The sequence below is a fragment of the Hirundo rustica genome, chromosome 1 (assembly GCF_015227805.2).
Source record: "Hirundo rustica isolate bHirRus1 chromosome 1, bHirRus1.pri.v3, whole genome shotgun sequence".
NCBI lineage: Eukaryota > Metazoa > Chordata > Aves > Passeriformes > Hirundinidae > Hirundo > Hirundo rustica.
In genome coordinates, this window is record NC_053450.1 from 103,661,228 (window position 1) to 103,678,618 (window position 17,391).

The following is a 17,391-nucleotide window of genomic DNA, read 5'->3' on the forward strand; positions in this document are numbered from 1 at the left end:
CATTGCCCTAGGCAGCCTGTTCCCAAGCTTGATATACTTCTTGTTGAGGGAATATTTCCTAGAGATGCAATCTAACCCTCCTGTGGTGCAACTTGAGGTAACTTCCGCTGGTCATTATTGTTTCCTCCCTGGGCTAATAAAATGACTCCCACTTAGCTAAAACCTCCCTTCAGGGACCATCTGCACCAATGTCACATATAGATGGTTGTGCTGTATTTCACTAATTGGTTTGTTCTGTTTACCCCACGTTCCCTATGTTGATGGTTTGCTCCTGAGGTTTGTACCCTCCTCTCTGTTCCCTTGTAAGTCCATACCCTTCCTCCCTTTCCAGCACCTTCCCTGCCTGTCATCCAAATACTGCCCATCACTCCCAAATCCTTCCTGTCCATCATTGTAATCCCTGCTCCTCCATCCAGAATGTTCCCTCTTTATCAACCCTCCTTCGAGGCTCTACTGGACTCAAGAATACAGTCCCTCCTACACTGTTAATCTGTTGCTTCCCAAGATGAATTCTCCTCCCTTTACTCCTCCCATGGTTGTACCCCATTGGTTGTCAGTTTGTGTCCACCCCTACCACCCCTTTGGTTTATAATCCCCTGCACTCCTATGTTGCTTGCTTTTTGCCCTTAAATTTCCTCGACAATAGGCCTTGTGGATTTATCCTGCGAGAAAAGCCTCCTCTCATCCTTTGCCTCTATCTCAGATGCCACCAAGGAAGCAGGAGCTTGTGAGTCTCGGCTCCTTAGGTTTGGTGTCTTCTAAGGCTTTGCCGAGGGAACGCCGTTCCCCACTCCTGTCATCACATGGGGTCGAGAGCTAGCCAGAGGGACCCCAGCGAGGTGTGAAGTCATGGCTGGGCTGTGAAACTAGCTCCTCCCAGAAGAGAGAAAAGGTGCTGCTTTCACACTGTGGTTCCCATGATCCAGCAGGACAAAATGGGTTGTTCGCAAGCAGAAGAGTTTCAGGCTGCCAGGAAGCATTTCCATGTGAGAAGAACCTTTCTGCCAAGTACATCAACCAAGGGAATCCATCTCCTTCTAAGCAGAAGGAAACATCAGAGAACTCTCCTTGTAGAAAATGTTCAAGTTCAGAGTGAAAATCAGCACTGGAATATGCCAGGATATCCATGTGGATTTTACTAACATGCAAGGCTAGACTCTGAAGGTGGGATCCTGGCAGCCAAGAAATGCCCTCTTGCTCTTGGGCCTTCCATGTCACTGGCAGCACAAGTGAGAGTCCTTCCTGGGCCTTTGCCTTCAGTAAGGCTTCAGTTTGGGCAAAGCCTGAAATTCCCTGAGAAAGCAGCTCAGATTTACACTGGCCACCCTGAAAGATGCCAGGGAACAGACAAGTTCAACAACATGCTAATGCAATACAGCTTAGGCTACAGCTTTCTGCCCTTGTATCTTTGGAGTCTTGGAGGGGATGGCTGCATGGCTTGGGGTGACTTTCACCAGCTCTCCTGCTAACAGCCTCGGGCATGCCAAGGCTGTTTGGTCTCAACCCAGGCAAGAGCAGAAAGAAGCCCTCGCCTGGCTTCCTGGAGCCCTGAGATGAGCAAAGATGAGGAGTGTGCAGAGAAGAGGCTATCAGCACTGCACAGCATCTTCTCGCAGCCATAAATCACAGAAAATTCAAACACTAAAGTTATAGTTTGGGGTTTGTGTTTTGTTTTGTTTGGACCCTTTTCCCCCACAGGGAAACCTGTTGCATTTTCCATGTTGCGCACCTGGATTTGTATTGTCCTCTCGGTGCTGCCTAGGTCAAACTCAGACTTGTGCCTTTGCCCCTCCCCTTCCTCTATTATGATATGTCATTTCAAGGAGTTGATGGGTAACACTATTTCTCTTTTCTCACCTTGTGCTCATGAGCTGGGCGAGTGTCCTAGGGTGACTGTGTATCCCCCAATCGTCTACTGGGTGCAAAGGAGAGTGGAAGCGCAGTTTGTTTTTCCCCAGGAAAACTGCTCCTCAGAGTGACCTTGAAGGGGGAGAGTTGGAACACTGCAAGATGAAAGAAGCTCTGTTGTTTTTTGCCCCGGGAGTTAGATAGTTTAGTGCTAGCGTAGTTATATGCTGTAGAATAGCTGAAGCTTTTTTTTTTCCCTTTTTTCCCTTTTTTTCCTTTTTTTGCCCTCTCCTCAGAACTGTTCCAGTCTCTCCGGACTAACGACCTGGGGGACGCACTGGGAGCCTCCACAAGAGACCCACCCCACCAAGACCAGCCCTGCACATCTCCTTTTCTCCCAGCGCCAGTGGAGACAGAGCAACAGAGCACAGTGACTATCTTCAAGAGGAGACCTTCTCTTTTTAAGTTTGTTATCCCTCCGTAAGCGGCACGAAGCTCTTGTCATCGGGTATTGTGCTGGGAGTGCTTTGCCTGTTTAATAGACAGATTTTTTCCACTTCTCTCTGAAGAAGTCTTTTCCCGAACCGGTTGGGGGAGGGGAGGGGGAGCCCCATGGGAGGGTTTCTCCCAAAATCTGCCTAAAACCAGAGCAGCGAGCTACCAATTTCCCTCCCCCATCCCAGCTTGACCTTAAAAGGTTTCTGCAGCAGGGTAATGTGGCATGTTGCCAGTGGCTCAGCTGCCAGCACCAGTGGCAGAGCCCAAATGTCCTTCCAGCACTGCAGGAACTGCTCCCCACCCTGCATCTTGTACAGGTCCAGAGCTCATTTAAATGTTGGGGTTTTTATCGAGCTGCCTGAATAAATAAGTAATCCTATGGCAGACCAAGCTTGAGGCTGTAATTTAGGGATCAAACAGCAGGTAGGGACAGGACTGGTTTAAGTTTAACTACAGGTGGCATGGAAAGAGGTGGTTGTGCTGTCCTGTTTGGCTGTGTGTTGTGCCACTTCATTGGTTTTGGGATTTGATTCATTTGGAAAGAAGGTGGGGGTTTGTTTTGTTGTTTTGTTGTTGTGTTTGTTTGTTTGTTTTGGGTTTTTGTTTTGTTTTTTGGCAAAAGTAATGAGGGAAAAGAAAGGAGTGATCAGGTCCCACATCCTGTAGATCGTGTGGCTGTACAAATAGGAGCATGGTTACTGAATCCAAGGGCTCTAAATTACATCTGCCTCTAATCACTCCCATATGCATTCTTTCGTACGTTCTGTTTTGCATTATGGTTCCCTATTATGTGCTAATTGATTCATTACTTTGTGCTAAGCATACAGTCACATGGTAGTCATTAACTGTCCCATATGTTGATCTCATAATATATATGTTTAAATATTGTATCTCCTGATCTGCCAATCCTCTTTTATGTAATACTACACGTATGTTGAAGACCTTCAGACTTTAAACTTCCGGCTCATTGGTTTTGTGTATGATTTTTTAGTTACTTTTTGGAGCTCCTCCTTATTTCAGTTGTGTAACAACTGTAATCAAAGGTGCTGTGGCATAATTACTGCCTTAGCCTATGGTAATATAATGTGTTTGAGACGGGATGGAGAGTTTTGAAACATCGTATAACTTATTTGAAACAACCAGCATAGTAATGTCATCACAAAGCCTATGTGCAGTTGAAGTTTTGCAATAGTTGAATCTTCATAACTGGCTCAGAAAATGTGACTCTGGCAAACAAAATATAGCTGGGAGGAGGCCAAGTTCCTGTAATCTTTTTGATGAGAAAGTTCACAAGTCAGAAATGAGAAAATATGGAAAGAAGCGTGTGTCGCTCTCAAAATCTCAGCCTGCAGAATTTTAGAATAAAGACTTTAAAGAATCCAGAGATGCGCTGGATTTTTAATTTCTATAGGAAGAAGATGGGCTTTTTTTAGTATTACTACCTTACACAGAACACTCCAAGGTTTACCAGAAACAGGTTGACTTTAGCACACTTGTGTGCAAAACAGAGAAAGGTTCTCCAGAAGTACTTGATTATATCTTTGAGATGTCAGGGTACAGAATTTTATCCTTTGTACCTGTAGTCCCAATGTAACACAGTTTTAGGTTCTACTGTATGAATGCCCACCATCAGCATGGTGTAGAAAGATCTGTGAAATTCAGACCAACCTCATTTCATACATTGTTCATTGCAGGAACTACTGGACTGAGGGGAAATAGCTGTACCCTCACAGGCTTTTATCTTCCAAGCCCCAAAAGGAACAGATGAAAGTCCTGTTGCATGTAGGTAAGAAATGGCAAGTAAAGAGGCTTGGGAGTAAGATCTGGGTAAAAGGTGTCTCTCCTAGGAAAAGCTAGTGCTTATGCACAGTATGTAGTCTGCCAGGAAGCAATCCCAGTAGAAAAAGAGGCAAATAGTCTTGAGTCAGAGCTTCATGAACACATGGCCTGGGCTGTCCTAGCAGCTGCTCTCTGCATGCCTCCTGCTTGGGCAAAGCCAGGCACAGAGTGATTTCTTTTCACTTGGCACTCTTGAAACTCCCAATTTCCTGAGCACGGATTGATCCTGCAATGTAAACCCTATGGCTGCAGCTGGGCAGACACAAGCACTGCTGATGTACCAGTGTCTGCAGACATTACATGAGTGGGTTCTGGGAGTGCCTGGCTAGGGTTGTTGCCCTTAACATGGGCTACTTACCTGGTGTGCAATGCCACTTCACAGACAGAGGAGAGGAATCTCTATTTCTTTATTCTAATTTGTGCAAAGTAAGGAGCTAAGTAACCCACAAAACACTAACTCCCTCATCATCAAAACTTTACATTATTTATATTATTTATATGTTTTAGCAAACAAAGTATCAATATTCATTGACTACAAGTTGCACAGTTCTATCATTAATTAGTATTATATCTTCTTAGCTCAGTTTGCTCAGAACATGGTGCTACTAACACCAAGGTTATAGGCTCGATCGCCATATGGGTCATTCACTTCAGAACAGGACATCTTGGTCCTCGTAGGTCCCTTCCAGATCTAAATATTCTGTAATTCTAGTGGTAAAGTGATTCTCTCACTTATGTTAATTATTCCACATGTTCGGTCTCCTCCTCCTCCTGAGTCAGTGGATTTCAAGACTTCGTGGGCTGTGAGTCAGTGTTTTCACTTCTCCCGCTGCCAAAATGACCTTTCACACAGTTGGCCCGTTAGACTGATGTGTTGCCCCTGTTTATTCCTCCTTCTGGCCCCGTCTTGGGCGTTCTGCCAAGCATCCTTGTGGTCTGTTAGTTCAGCATTCCATTGTGACCGATTTCAATACATACATAATCCTAAATTCCTTTTTTCCTATTCTTTCTCAACGGCTGAAGCTACTGAGGCATCTTAAGCGCTTATTGATATGCAGTTTATCGGTTTGGAAACACTGCATCAGAGGGACCACTGCGCTTAATCGAGGGGGTCTTGCGCAGGTCCCCAGCGAGGTGCCAGCCCCTTGCTAGCCACATGAAGCTTTCCGGGTGTTTCCAGGGGGAAAACTGCCAGCCTCAGCGCCTGCACCAGCTGCCTCTGCCTTCAGCCCGCCCCTGTGGCGCCTTATTGGATTCCCGGCCGAGGGGGTGTTGCCGCCGCGGCAGCGATAGGGCGTGCGGCCGCTGAGATGTCGGAGCTGCGGGGCGTTGTGTAAGGAGGAGCTGCAGGAAGGAAAGAGAATTACTCGGGACCACGTTTCTCCTCTGCGAGCTCAAGAGGTTAGTGGCTGTTACTTAATCCCTGCTAGCTGTAATTAAGATTTGGAAGCAGGGCTTTCGTTTTCTGTTCCTCGCCTCCCTAGGATTGCTCGTCACCGGCGCTTCCCCCTCGGTTGTGGTGTCAAAAGCCACCCTCCACTAAAAGGGACGGGCCACCACCTGGGGAGGGGGAAGCAGAGAGAAAGGAAAAAAGGGGAAAGCCCTTTGTTTGGAATAATGTCTAGGTTGTAGTGAAGCGGAGTACTAGCCTGTAAATGATGTGAAGTAGCCAAGTGGCATCTTCGAGTGGCCAGGGCACTGCATGTGAGAGTGAGAGGTCATGTAAAACTTCTCCTACAAATTTGGCTTATTTTTGGGAGTGCTGAGCTTTCTTCCAATCCTGTGAAAATCCATGTTTACTGTAGCTATTTGACGCTCCCTGCTGAAACATCAGACCACCGAGCAGGCTGTACCTCAGTTTACCCCAAGTGTGGAGTGAGAATTGAGAATGTTTTCCTTTTGTAAAGGGACGTGGTAGAGCCCTGTTTCATACAGCTTTTGGCGGGAGAAAGGTGATTCTTATGTTCTCAGATATAGTACGGAATCCATGTATAAAACACATTAACACTTAATTACTTTATATTCTGTCACAGCTATCACTTATCTCTAGGTTAAAAAAAGAAAAAAAGATGCATCAAGGCTCAATCTAGACACAGTGAAACGACAAGCTCAGCCTTTAAATAACTCCTGGCATCTTGCTGAACTTTTGTGCTGGAACTTGTTAAAAAACCCCAAACAACCAGTGTTAATTAGGGCAACAGTTTAATGAACTGATTTTGTGTTAAACCATTTTTTTCCAATTCCTTGCATTGATTTGCCAAATTAATTTTTGTGCATTAAAATAGCCGTTCAGCTGTTGGATCTATGGTTACAGATGTGAACACCGAATGACATTGTGCCAAAAATCAATAACACAGTGTTTTAACATATTTGTCATTTGTGTCAATAAATGAGAAAATGAAGACAAATATGTTTCAATAATGTAAATCCAACTTGAAGTTTAATCTTCATAACATAGAGCATTGGGTTCATATTTTACATTATTTTCAGCATATATAAGAAAGCCTCAGTCTTACTAAAAACTGTCACAAGCAGGGCATACCACTTAAAGAATAATTATTATTAATTACATTATAAAAATTACTATTAATATAATAGCAATCGATAGTAGAATACTTTAAAGTTTCTTACAATTGGATTACGAAATTTCCCTTATTCCAGAGTGCTGGTTTTTCTGGATTCCTGGGTTTATATCCTCATGGTCAAGAAACTTTTTTTCTGATTCAAATCTCTCAGTTTCCTCCAAGAGTAAACTGAGTTACTGTTTGTGAAGAGCTGGAGTTTAATTTAATGAAGTATGGTTTGTGTTATTCTTAAAAGACTGGCAGTGCTTATTTTATAGAGCTAAAAAGGAGAATCAACCTCTGTAGTTTTTAACTACTTATTCTTCGTGTCCTCATTATTTTCCCAGTTGTGCTAACTGGATGTTTCAACACCTACTCTTCACCTGTCAAACCCAATGAGCCAAAGAGACCGTCACATTCGGCTCTAAGCAACTTCATTTTAAATGTCAAATAGCAGACTTGGCTTTTTTTGTAGTGAAAAATATCTGCTGTATCCACAGACTTTGAAAACTAAGCTCAGCAGATGAGAACAGGACTGCTTTGCTCTCTGCACTAAAAATTAACTGGCTTTGTCAAAACAAGCAAAGATAAATAGATAAAATAACTCCAGTTTTCAAATTAAAATGGGAATAGTTCTCAGTCTTACACCATGGTGTCAGGACTTCAGTAAGATGCAGGACTGGAGCACACATTGGCATTTTTGCTTTTTAATGATGACTCTAAAGTCACCTGAGTTTAATGCATCTTGTAGAGGGAATATGGTACTCTACGTTGTGCATCTTAGTTGCAGGAAGCTTCAGAGGGTGTTTGCCATTACCACTGCTGTGGTCGATTGAAGGTCTCTCTGCACTGCCATCCTTAGCTAGGTAAGCAGTCAGGCAACAGGAGATAAAACTAAACATAGTTGGGAAGAAGTGGAGTTAACTAACAGAGCTTGGATGGATGTGGTAGTGGGAGAATAATGCCCTGAGGAAGGAGCTCCTGTGTTTTATACAGCGGTGCAGTGACATCAACATATGTCGGATTGGTGATAACTTTCCCCTCGAATTTTCAGGCAACCATAGATCGTTCTGAAACTTGCAGGTAGCACTCAGCGTGTTAAAAGAACTTATTATTCTCATAGTGCACCTTATTAAGTGAGGTATTAAAAAGATTTCTTCACTGAGTGGGGAAGCAATGGGGCTTAGGAAAGAAAAACATACCGAAAGCCAAGGCACTCTTGCAGTTTAATCCTGTAGTAAAAAAAACAAACAACCCAAAGTCAACAAAACCCCACTCTGGATGTATCCATGCCCTGTTGTAACTTAGCAGAACAAAGGTTGCTGAGGAGCTGTCTCATGCCTCTGGAGCTGGCCTTGAACCGTGGCAAATGTTCTCATCCCTGTAAAGCCAAAGTGTGGGACTTATATCTTAAAATTTTACAAAATAAGTGCAACTTACAATAGAAATATAAGTACATTTGACTTGTTTCCTCTCCAGTCTCTAAGCAAAAAGAGCTTTGCCTTCTTTCTAATTGAACTTAAGTATTCCTTAGACTAATGTTTGCGACTCAGACAGAGATCTACTGTGCTAATTAGAAAACATTGCAGAAAACCCACCTGGCTGGCAAAGATAATGATATGCATTTGCTTATCCTGTTCTTCCAGATGAGTATAACCCACCACTTTGACGAGTCCAACATGAGTTGAGAAGTTCTCATGGCTCAAGTAATGTTACTGCATTTATTAGCTTTCCCTCTCAGTCAAACATGTGGGTACAAAGGCATCTTTATCATCTAGTCATTACCTCTGGTCTGTGAATGAGAGGAAAAAGCTGCCAGAGAGAACATGGATTATTGAACAATCCCCTAATAACAGAAAGGAAGAAGTAGTACAGGATGTGGGGGTAAGTTGAGACCACAGTCATTCTAGTTAAAACATCATGGCTGTTTCTTTGCTGTGCTAGAAGCGGTAAAGCTTTGTGACCTTTCCTGTTGCTAGTGAAAGCAGCCCTCAGCTGGTATTTACTGTCTTTTGCAGGATCTGGCATGGATTAGTCTGTTACTTGGTGATGAACAGAGATCTTGGTGGCTTGCTGGTACTTGTCTGTGGAATAATTAGCTGATTTTTCTCAGGCATAGCACAACTGCGTGCAGCTGGAAGTAGGACCAACGTGTTGGTAGAGATCACTCTGTGCTTAGTGTTTGGTCTTGGTGACAGAAGATACAAACATATGAAGGATTGGGGGGGGTGGATTCCTGGGTTTTGTCTTCCTCTAAAGCTTTGATTCTTTAGTGGCAAAAATCTGTAAAGAAGTCAGATAATTGGAAAATGGATAAAGGGGAATATCTGTACTGTTGATACCAGAGTGGTTTATGGCATTGGAGGTCATCATGGGCTTTGTCTACTTTCATTCTTCTTCAGTGTAGGAGCACTGTGTCTTATTTTTCATAAGTATTGAGTATTTGGATTTACAGTCCTGGAGTGCAGTATCTGTTAAAAACAGTCCTGAGGCATTTGTGATGTCTCAGGTTTGTCATCCAGAAGTCAGGATAACCAGTCCCAGCAGTTATTGAAAATGTTTGCCCTAGGAAATGTTTTTCATTTGGAATTTTTTTTAAAGTCTATGTTACATTAACTTACTTGCTTAGAGAAGTGAAATAGCTATTCATATATTTAGCCCAACATTTGTAGATTAAGATGTACTGCCTGTTCTTATATGCTTGGCATCTGAAATGAGACCTTAAGGTTGAGGGCTCTTGAATAAATATTTTCAAAATAAATAGGTCATTTGCCTGACTCTACTTTCTGTTTAAGAAGAATAGTATTCTGCCATTTGTTTCCAACCCAGTCCTTGAATAGGTCCTGGTGACAGCCTGACCTAGTGACATTCACAATATAGATACAAGGAAGACACAGCAAAAGAACCATAAAAATAGCCATATGATAATATAAACAGGGCTTAAAGTGGTTGGTCCTTTGTTTTAGGATAGGTAAGACCATCCTTTCTCCTCTTGCCCTGCGAGCAAGGGATTTGGCCATGTAATTCACTGGCTGCTCTGAGACCAGTTTTTCTGATAAGGCTTCATCAGAAAGGAAACTGCTTTCAAGAACATAGCCTTAATTCCCTCATATCTTTGAAGAAGGCCAAATTTTGCACCAGGGAGATGTATGAGGCACCTCTTTTCCTGTGCTGTTTTTTTTTGGTGGGTGTTTTGTTGGTTTTTTTTTGGGGGGGGGGGGGGGGGGATGGTGTTTAGTTTTAGTGGTGGTTTTTTGGTTGTTGTTGGTTGGTTGGTTGTTTTGTGGGGGTTTGTTTGTTTGTTTTCTTTTTTTGGTTGGCTTTTTGGTGGGGTTTTTTTTTTTTGGCTTTTTATTTTTGTGTTCATGTACTGAGGCAGAGAGAGCACCTTTCAGAAACAGCTGCTGGTCTGCTGCATGTTGGATGGCTGGACCTTCCCACCATCAAATGGCCTGTAATATCAGAAACAAAGTTCTCCTCTCTTTAAGCACAGGAGGGAAAGTCCTCCTATCCTAGGTGCTCTTAACTCCTAAGGAAGCATGAAAGGGCAGATAACCCCAGAATTTAAGTTTCTTTTGGTTAAATGACTACTAAATGAGACATCAACTCTTCATCTTTTGCCCATGGGATCTCATACAGCTGTTCTGACAGATGGGCTTTTTTATCAAGAGGATCATTATGAGCAGGAAGAACTGATGCAGTTGCCAAGTCACTCTCCATCATTTGAAAAGTCATGGCAATCAGGTGAAGGCCCCAGTGACTGGAAAATGAGAAACATCACACTTGTAGCAGGGGTGCTGGACTAGATAATCTTAAAAGGTTCCTTTCAACCCAAATCTTTCTGCTGTTTTAAGAAAAAGGAGTGCAAAGTACATTCATTTACTGCATGCTCATGCTTATTATTTTTAATATTCAGCTCCTACACAATCTTGTTTTTGCTTATAGGCCTATCTGGAATAAACTTTCCTATTCCAGACTGCAGAACAAATCCATCAGGAGGAAAAGTCATCCAGCCTTATAGCAAGTGTAGTCAAATGGCTTGTGATCTCTAAGTTTGACTCAAGCTGTTGTTTGGCCACACTATTACATTCTTTGTCCGACTCAGTTTGATCCTAAACAAAACCAGTCAATCTGAGGACAGATTGTTGCAGACAGTTGTCATTCACATTTTCTGAGGTGCTGAGGTTCTGCTTCTGCCTTTATGTACTCAAGTCTGACCACGGGAGGGAAGAACATAGATTTAGTATCTAATGTCTAAGATGGGCATCTGTGAAACAGTGACAACTTACAGATGCCCACCTATATTGTTAGTGTTTATCATATTAATGTAAGGTGCCTTGTGTTTTCCATTTCTAATGATAAATTTTGTGTGTAAAACTGGTTTTGTGGAGGGGCCACAGTCATGCCTGAGATGTGGATGGCTTAAATAATAAATATTAAGCTTACAATCTTCTTTCCCAGAACCTCAAAATGTTTTCTTGAGTTTAGTTAGCAGAAGGTAAAGAGAAAAAGGGATTTAGACAGATATTTTAAAAAGGAGTAGGGTTGAATAAATTAATGAACAGGGTTGCTGTGACATTTTAGAATTGCATTTATGTTACTGTTGGTAGCAGAGGATGGTGATAGTTCAGTAAAACCACTCTCTTCAGAACTCAGTGGCCTCTTTGGCTGTTTAAAGGAATGGTGCAGTTAAGGACATGAACTTGAGGTGGGGACAAAGTTCTTCTCTTACAAGACTAACTGTTAAATAATTTCACCAAAATATTGCAGAAAAAAATGAGATGGGTACAATCTAGTAAAATCAGGGAAAAAGAGAGAGATGTTTGCATTGTTTCATATGGAAGCATTTATTCCTGGAAATCTTCTACTTCCATGATCCAGTTATTTTTCTGCCTCTTTTAAAAGGTACATTTCCCTCTTCCAGTGCCCAGAGTATTGTCTGCTCCTGAACCTTTGCAAATAACTGTTTTAGTTATTTCAAAATTAGGTGCTTACGCAGATCCCGCCTGTGATAGGATATTTGTTCAACCACAGTTGTTATAAATACAGCAATAGTCCACACTGATTTGGCAGAGGAAGGTAGAGTGATACTGGGTTCTCTTATCCCAGTTACATGGCCATGCTGGTTCTGAGTAAATTGTGCATTTAAAATACTCCTCTGAACAGGCAGTCAGCTTCACTAAAACCTTCTAACTCACATCTTTGAATGGAGACTGTAAGGAAATAAAGAAGGCAAGGGTGGTGTTTATTACCCAATTATAGTAATTTTTACATAGATTTTTGGAAAGGGTCTTTGAGGCTGCCAGCAACTTCTGTTCCCAAATTAATGGGACTTAAAATACATAGATGCTATAATGCCATTAATATCCTGGCACAATCCATCCTGTACCCTTCTCCAGCTAGTGGAACTGCACAAACTCAGTCATCAAGTCGGTTTATAATTTTTTATGAGTTTTGTATTCATTGCACATTTATGTTCGGGAGCTGAAATATATGTTCATCTTTCTTTAGACATGGTTTAAATATAGGTAGCTTTGGAGTGGCTTTAGCCAGGTAAAATTATCTACTTTGCTTGAAGTTGGACCAAGTAATTTGATTACAGGGTTTTGGGGTCTTTTTGGATACTTTATGCAACTATAAATCTGGTGATGGTGAATCTGTAAAGAGACAGACAGTTGTAAATAGGAACCAATTTGTAGATCTTTCACTTGTTTATTAAACCCTGAGCATGAGCCCGAGTATGTCAGGTTCTACCTTGGCATGCTTGAAGGTTTAGGTTTTGGCATGCTCGGAGCTGACTGACTGTACAGTCACATCAAAACCAGTGGTATTTTAGCCATCTTCTTGGCATATAAAGCTACATCTCTTCTCACAGAAATTGCAGGGTTTGTTGTGGGTAAACCTAGGAATTGGGAAACGTGGGGTTTGCTTTTGCATTGTATTCAATTATACACAAATAAAGCATTGTTCTTCCTAAACCACTGCGTGGAACCTAATGTGCAGTTGCAGTACTGTGGGAAATAATGCTTTTAGAGGTTTTCTGTAACCTTTTCTTTTTTTTTCCCCCTTTTTTATCAGGTTTTAGGTAAAATACCAAATACCCCCTCTAGTGGCTGATACCTCGAAAAAAGTGTCAGCTTTCTTAGGACAGTTTTAACAGATGCATAGCACTTCACAACTAGTTCACGGCTAAAGCACATTTAGCAACAGCAGACTATGTCTTCATGAGAGAGAGGCTGGCCTTTATGATTCTTGGGTGTTGTGTTGCCCATTAAGATGAAAAACACTGAGCCCTAAAGTTAGGAGGGAGTAATTGCGATCGTTCCTCTTCATTCAAAACCTGGTTTTCCCTGCTCTCAAGCAATTTATGACATTGATAGATTTCCAAAAGGTAATGGGAATGAGAGCAACCATTGCATTTTCCATGCCCTACTGAGTGGGAGACTGATAAAATGACAGAGGTTAAAGGGCATAATTTTTAAGACTGCAGCATTATGCTAGTTTTTCTATTTCCTAAGTTATCTCTATCTAGTTATTAATGAAAAAGCCGATTTTATATCACCCTCAATTTATTTTAGAAGGGTGAAGGCTTCTTTTTTTTCTGGGTTAGGGGATGAGAAACTCAGCTAAAAAAAGTACACTTGTCTTATTAACTAAATTGTGTGTGTATATTGTTTTATTTGAAGAGAGTATGAGGCAGGCCTTCAGTGTTAAGAGTTGCTCTCATGCAAGCAATGCAGGCAGAGGGTTTCATCAGCCACGGTAAGAAGTATCTTTATAGTGACTGCAGCATGTAGTAGGAGTGCTTTTTTCATTTGCAGAATTCTCAAAATAGATCAGCCTTTTAGAGATCTGGGATGAAGTGATCTTTAGTGGACTGGAATATAGGTATCATTTATTGGGTTGAGTCCATAAGGATATTAAAAGAACATACTTGTAGCTGGATATGCATTTTGTTCTTGTGCATACTAGTATTACACTCAACAGCAAGAGCTCTTCTTTCTTAATGGGCTTGTAGGAGTATTCTCATTGAGATCAATGGGATTACTTGTGATTAAAGCTAGGCAAGCATATAATTCCTTTCAGGATTTGGGTTTCAGATTAATTTAACAAGAGAAGGAAAAGAAGAAACCTGTTGTTGTTTATTTTAAGGCATTGTTTTATATATATTTCAATGCAAACTTTAATTATAGTCATGTTTTCTAGATGTCTGATCTGTATGGGATTTCCTGTAGTGAAGAAGAGAGGTTGTAATAATACCTACTTCTCACACTACACTTACTGTCAGTAAGTCTGACAGTGCTTTACAGATTAGAGAGGTTCCAGCTCTTCTGGAACTGGGACTGATAGGTAAAGGTGGTGTGATTTGCTTGCCTTGGGTCAACCAGTCAATTTCTGTGAAAAAGTAAGAATACAGCCTGGAAATACAGCTTTCCTGCTTCTACCCAGCCCAGCTCTGCATTCTTTGGGCCCTCTGAAGAAGAAAGAGCTTGTAAAAAGAACTGCAAAAATTGGCAGGAAAATGCAGGGGCAGATGTAGTAATTAAGCAAATATTTCAGGACATTTTTCTGTAATTGTTCATCATCACTTCCAGTCATGTTATAGCAAAAGGTTGGAAACCTCTTCTGGCATTAGTTTATCTGCAAAGCACTTGTCAGTCTATCAAGTGAGGTGGAGAAGCCTCTTCTCTAAGTAGGTGACACAGCAAAAACGAAGTGAGCAGTGTAAGCAAGGGAAGGGAGTGGGGTGAGATTCTTGGGCATGTCTCATGGGCTGTCATCTACACCTCTTGTGAAAATAAAAACTGGAGTCCTTCATGTCTATCTCTAATTAATATTTCAGGTGCCCCTAAGCAGGCTCAATACTTTGATGGCTTCAAACTTAGCAGTGTAGGTATATTGAAATGTAATTTGAGTTTCAAATTAAATGAGTCTGACTGAAGATAGGTCCCAGAGATATGTAGAGAAACTATTTTGAAAGTGTTTTTTTCCTTTTCAGACCATCAACCAAATCTGAATCACAAAGGGTGACTACAGGCAAGAGAACAGGACAAAATGGTCATTCTTAGCCATGCATATACATCACAGAACCTCTGTTTAAATCCTCCACAGTGTGGAATATAACACATACTAAAACCAGATCTTCTGATTTTTTTTTCAGTATTTCTCATGGGTTTATGTTACTTTTGTGGGTGATTTTGCTTCAAGTATGGAATAGCAGGCTCTGGAAAGCAGCCATGTGATGGGTGTCAGGACCACTGCAGACTCGGGGGTTAGTAGAATTTGTGTTTAAATAAAATTTTTCCTCCTGCTCAGGTATTAATGCTGGAGACAGCATATCTGTTACAACTGCAGTTCTTTATTATCAACCATCTGCTGAATAGAGTAAAGGTGTTTGTTTGGCAGCTTAACACAGCATCTCTCCATATATCAGTGTAACTTTATCAAATTCAGCTTTGGCAGTCAGCTGGAAACCCATAATTTAATTGGTGAACCTGCTTATAAATGTAAAGCAGTGCAGGCGTATTATTCAAGTGGCATTTAAAAGACAGGAAGAAAAGTCCCCTCTGGCTGTTTCCAAAGCACAGGGGTGCCAGTCAGGATGAGATATTGTTTCCTGCTGGCAAACCTCTGCCTCTGTGAGAGTTGGTGCCTTGAAGTTATAACTCAGCAGAGCCGCTGTGCCTGTCGGAAGGCCATGGCCAGAGAGATGGGTGGGAGAGATGAACAGGCACTGGTCAGGGTAGATATTTAAGTCTGTAACAAACAGCTCTCAAGGAAAAGGTACATGGTTGCTCTGTTAATTCTAGGTGCTACTGTTTTCCTTTGAAACATGAAGACTGTAAATGGTATTGGCAGGTTTTTGAGAAAATTTCTGATTCTCATTTTATGTTCAATTACTGTTTTGAAGTGACAAAGAGTGTTGGAGGTTACTTTGCTTTTTCTTGCAGAAGACTCTACTTTCCTCTCTAGGTTGCAGTAAAAGCAGAGCAAAAATAATCCTTGCTAACTGAATTCAAATGGTGTGGTGGTTTTTTGTTGTTTTTGTTTTTGTTTGGTTTTGGTTTTTTGTTTCTTTGTTTGTTTGGGTTTGTTTGGTTTGGGTTTTTTTTTTTGCCTTTTAATTTAAGATCTTCAATTGGGAACCTGTGCAGGGTCTCCTTCCAGGAAATAATTCAGCATATACAGAAGTTGAAGTGTGTAACTGGCTACCTACAGAAAAAAAAGGTATTTATGCCTTTGAATAGGCTGCTAAATTGGAGTATTTGTGAGTTTTTCCTTTTAAAATAACCACACTAACAGAATCCATTCTGTTCTTTCAAAGAAAGCTTCTGCTTTCTATGCTCTGGGCAGATGTTTCATGCTAGGGGGAGACAATGAGAGCAACGTGCTAGAACAGGTTGCAGCATGTACCAACACCCTAAGTACAGCACTTGCCAGGTCTCTGGCTATTTGAAATCAGGAAGTTAGAGTTGAGAGAAACCTCAGATTTTCAGCTTGATGATTTTACAGTGACTGCTGTTGTCTGTCTGTTATTCCTTGTAAACTTCTGTTGAGGAATGTTCTGCAACCCTCATCTCTATGCTCTGCTGCAGTAAGAGAGAATATAGTTTGTATGGTGTCTAAACAACAAATCCATTTGAAGGGAGCTCTGGAAAACTTTCTCAGTCTGTTACCAAAAATCACCAAAAATTAAAAACTTTTTAACACCGGTGTAATATTAAGAAGCTGGCATTCTTTATTTGGCCAGATGCACGAGAGGCTATCTCCTCCAAAAATCATGCATGCTGAATACAGAAAAATTCCTGTTTATATACTATTTTACATGTATGTTCACTGATTTTTCCCAGAATAAACATATGTATGAAAATAACTTCCCAGAAATCATTAACATATTTTCCCTCCCCTTTACACGTGTATTTTTTTGTCCTAAGGTCTCTTGGGGGTCCCTGGTAGTCAGCAACCCCGAAGTTGTAGCTGACTGCCCGGTAAACTGCTAAAATTTGGCACAACTGGGCTGGCTGCTTTCCATTATTGCTTCTTACAGCATGGGTGTTATGCAGTTTCATAGGCCAGTGGGTTTTGAAGAATAAGCACTGTGCTAATGACACAACCCTCAGCCTCTGTCAAAGCCTCTCTCGCTAGCCCAGCGGCTGTGAGAGCCGCGTCAGAATGAGCAGCTGCCCCTAACCCTCCTCAGCTCGGGCGCCAGTGCTGAGCAGAGGGCTTGGGCTGCACTCTGCTGTAGGGGCAGGTGCTCCCGCCTGTCGAGGAGCAGCGGGGATGAGGGAAGGAGGGACTCTCGTATGCAGTACCCAAGAACAGTTTATTCTCAGAGGGGAGGCAGGCGCAAGACACAGAGAGTACTTTAAAAAGGGGGGGTTTAAGTGGAGGAGGAACAGGGCATGGTCACCAAACATCAACCAATGAGGATTGCTTGGGGGAAGAACACAAGGTGGAGGAAAAAGGCGATACAACCAATAAAAGTGCATGAGGGGAGGGAACGGTCTGTACTAGCCACTAGGGCTTTGAGGACTGAGGGATTGATGTGGAACATTCTAGAAGAATGGGCGGGACCAGGGGAGGATTGACAGTCCCAAAGGAGGCCAGAAGGGCTGGTACAGGGTAGACGGGCAACTTA

The 17,391-nt window shown here is 41.9% G+C and overlaps 1 protein-coding gene across 1 annotated transcript in view; it reads left to right on the plus strand.

Annotated features, from left to right (window-relative positions):
* The first annotated feature begins 5,431 nt into the window (after positions 1–5,431).
* BLVRA (biliverdin reductase A) overlaps positions 5,432–17,391 on the plus strand; it is a 29,722-nt gene continuing 17,762 nt past the window's right edge. The window contains exon 1 of the mRNA XM_040078107.2: positions 5,432–5,586. The gene's annotated coding sequence lies outside the window, so the exon portion shown is untranslated. The remainder of the gene's footprint in view (positions 5,587–17,391) is intronic.